General features: G+C 31.9%; 1 non-coding gene across 1 annotated transcript; it reads left to right on the forward strand.

Moving 5' to 3' along the window:
* The first annotated feature begins 3316 nt into the window (after nt 1–3316).
* On the forward strand, nt 3317–3388 carry TRNAQ-UUG. The gene has a single exon. It is a non-coding gene; the product is annotated as a tRNA-Gln (tRNA).
* Nucleotides 3389–4056: the final 668 nt, after the last annotated feature.

Below are 4056 nucleotides of genomic sequence, written 5' to 3' on the forward strand. Positions count from 1 at the left end.
TCAAAGGTAGTCGAATCTATAGTTGAGGTTAATAGAACTAAATTGTTGTGCTCAGCTTCTTCAGAAAATTCTCCCTTGCTCACATAATCTCCATCCATAATGGTGCTCTTCTATTTCTCACTTCGGGAGTGCTTTAGATGGATCATTGGAATATATATTAACTTCTCCTTCTTCTTCTACTATCACCTCCTCTTCAGATTCTTCCTCACTTTGATCATGTTCGCTTTCTTCTATATTACTATCTTTCCATTCGTGGGTATGAAGTTCAACTTCTTCGTTTGTTTTACCCCAATTCCAACATTTGTTTTCTTCAAAAATCACCTCTCTGCTTGCAATTATCTTCTTGGACACTAGAATATAGAGTCTATATGTTTTAGACTCTTCACTCATCCCTAGTAGCACACACTGTAAATTTTGATCATCTAACTTCTTTCTCTTACCGTCTGATACATGAACACGGTCAATGTATCCAAAAACTAAAAAATAATTAGTATTAGGTTTTGCGCCACTTCAAGCCTCCTCTGAAGTCATATTTTTCACTACCACTGTAAGACTTCTATTGAGCACGTGCAATATCCAGTTTACTGCTTCTGGCCAAAAATTCTTTGGAACTTGCTTCTCTGATAATATACTTATAATCATGTTCATGATTGTTCTGTTCTTGCACTCATCTAGACTCGCTATAAGTTTTCTACTGATACCATTAGTTTTGCAAAAACTATTGAACTCGTGAGAGGTGTACTCTCCACCCCTATCTATGGGTAGACAACGAATAAAATCTCCAATCTCTTTATCAGCAAGATTTTTTTCAGCAAGAAAATATATTCACACATTGCGACGGTAATCATCAATAAAACTTATAAAATACCTCTTATTACTGTTGGAAATAGGTTTGATGGATCCACAGACGTCTGCATGTACCAGTTACAGCCTTTGTTTTGTTCTCCATAAGCATCTCTTTGGAAATGCATCCCTATGTTGCTTTCCCACCATGCAATCCATGCATATTTTAGACGATGTTTTCAACTGGGTAACTCTCTAACCATTTGTTTATGTTGCAATGTTCTCAAACCTTTGAAACATAGATGCCCATATCTGCGGTGCAAAATATGAGTGTTGTCTTCTATAATTGTTTGGAAGCAAGTGGCGGTTTGCCGCATGAGTCTTACAAGTAATATGAACATTTTATTTGCAGACATTGTTGTTTGCAGAATAAGTCCCTTCTTGGGAAGATATATTTTGCATTTCCATGCTGTATCAAAATAGATATCCCTTTTTATTACAATTGTCGAAGACTTAATAGATTATTTTTAAACTTGGGTATATAAAAACCATGAGTGATTACCTTGACGCCAACAACTTGCAATCTAATGTTATCTTTTCCTAACACCGCCATCTTGAAATTATTTCCAAGCTTCACAGATTGTCGGAACTCCTTGTCAAAATCTGAGAACCATTCCTTGTTTGAACACATATGATTGCTACACCCCGAATCAAGGAACCAAACATCTTCCCTCCTAATTTGATTGAGCTCAACATAGGATATCAACAACATTTCTCTTTATCCCCAAGTTCATTATAATTTGCTTCTTTTTCCAATTGAGGACACTCGTATCTAAAGTGTTCTAACTGATGACATTTATAACACTCAACTGTACTTTTGTTGAATGAATGTCTACCTCTTCCTCTTCCTCTACCTCTTCCTCGAAAAATTTTACGAGCTCGATCACCTTCTCTTCCACCGAATCTATAATCGTATGTCACCTTTAGTTCTTGTTCATCACTTACTCATTCATCGACTGTTAAAGTGTCTAAGTTATTAGACTCTTCAATAAAACATATAACATAGTCAAATCTTGATGTGATTGATCTCAAGATTTTTTCAATAATCACTGTTTGTTTCATGTTTCGCCATGAATTTTCATCTTGTTTACAATGGTGAGACTTCAAGCAAAATATGCACAAACACTCTCGCCTTCTTTCATTGGTAAGACTTCAAACTTTTTTGTAAGAGCTTAGAGTTGTGCTCTTTTGACTCTTGTGGAACCCTGATACTTCTACTTCATAGAGTCCCAAATTTGTTTTGCAGCATCTCTATTAAGATCGTTCCCATAGTAGTTCGATCAATGGCTTAGAACAAAATAATTCTTGACCTTCAAGTCTTTCAACTGAGGGTATGCAATTGTGTTTGTTGTGCTTCGATAATCTCTTCTCCTTTGGCTACGACAGGGATTCCAGTCTCCACTAAGGACCAGTATTCCTTTCAACGAAAAAAGTTTTCATAAGCATAGACCAATGATCATAGTGGCCATCAAACTTAGGAATTGTTGGTAAAACGAAATTGGTTTCAGCTGCCATATTTTGAATCTCTTTCAACTCACTATTTAAGAAAAAAGACTGCAGTTTCTTCTTCTCACAATTAGGCCTTGCATTGTAGCTCTGATACCAAATGTTGTATACACACAACTAAAACTTTGAAATCAATTGTGTTATCAAACAAATCAACTTGGTTGACTTTTATAGTCTTACAAACTAACAAATTTAGGAATGATAAAATTAGCCGACTCAAAAAATAAGAAATTCAAACCCCACTAATATATTAATTTAGTTGTCCTCAAATTCCTACAAATGTACATCCTAATTAAATGGTAGCTATTTCAACCCTAGAGAAAAGGTCTAGTATGACCATCTTTAATAATCTACGTCTTGACAATCTATATTTTATTTACATGTGCTTAGAATGCGAAATGAGATTCTCAACCTAACTCACATTAGAGAATAACTTTGGTTGTTTTTTCTTTTCTCACTATTAACTTTGTATTTATTAGAGATTGTATTAACAAGTTGAGAATGACCACACTAAGTAACTGTTTGGATCTAAATAGTCATTGATATATTAATAAGTAGCACATGGATTTCATTATTGTCTTCTTTTTATTAAAATAGGGTAAACACAAATAATTTGATTTTGTTACTTCCAAATGTTACCTAGAATATTCAAATAAACTGTTAAAAAATATGGATGGGGAAAAACTTATTAAATAAGTATCTTTTTCTAACGTTAAATTTGTTTCAAAATAACCTTTTTGTGAACTCTATTAAAGTAAGATGAAAATTAGTGAAGAAGAATGGTTGAATAATTATACAAATGTTCTAATAAATTAATTGATTTTATTCCTTGAAACCCTATCAAATACAAAACTAAAAACAAAGACAAATCATTTTCAAAATTTAGAGATCTATAAGAAACAAATAAGATACTATTATTCTTTTTAAAGTTCATAGATTTATGACGAACAAATCTTGAAAAATTTGTGGTCCCATGGTCTAGTGGTTAGGACATTGGACTTTGAATCCAGTAACCCGAGTTCAAATCTCGGTGAGACCTTTGCTATATTTCTCTACTCAAAAGTAAAAGTCACATGCATAATAGATATAAAATTAAAACTTTGATACTAGATATAAAACTCAACTTTACATTTATTAAAGAAATTTATTAAAGAAATTAATTTTAATGGGTTAGAAACTCTATTAGATATATATAAAGTATTTATGTAATATTTAATGGGTTAGAAACTCTATTAGATATATATAAAGTATTTATGTAATATAAAACTCAACTTTACCTTTATTAAAGTAATTGATTTTAATGTGTTGAAACTCTATTAGATATATATAAAGTAATTAACTTGACATATTATATATTGTTTAGAGATGATATAAAGTTGAAAGTGTATAAAAATATTATCTATTTTTTCAATTTTAGAAATTTATAAGACACAAATTTTATGAAGATGTATGGTCCCATGGTCTTTCGATACAAAAATGAATTTGATCCTTATTAAAAAAAGCTGAATTTTGTTTCCTTAGGTAACCTTATCTATGACGTATTAACTCCCAATTTCGTCATTAAAAGCCCTCAACTTAATCTTCTAAAGCTAAAGAAAGGCTCAATTTTGACGAAAATGGATTGTAAGTAAGACTTTGATCCTTACTCCCAAATTTTAAACGAAAATAATTTTCTTCAATTGGACTTACTAAGTCTTGTTTGAAGGT

The sequence above is a fragment of the Cucurbita maxima genome, unplaced genomic scaffold (genome assembly GCF_002738345.1).
Source record: "Cucurbita maxima cultivar Rimu unplaced genomic scaffold, Cmax_1.0 Cma_Scf00842, whole genome shotgun sequence".
NCBI classification, from domain to species: Eukaryota; Viridiplantae; Streptophyta; class Magnoliopsida; order Cucurbitales; family Cucurbitaceae; genus Cucurbita; species Cucurbita maxima.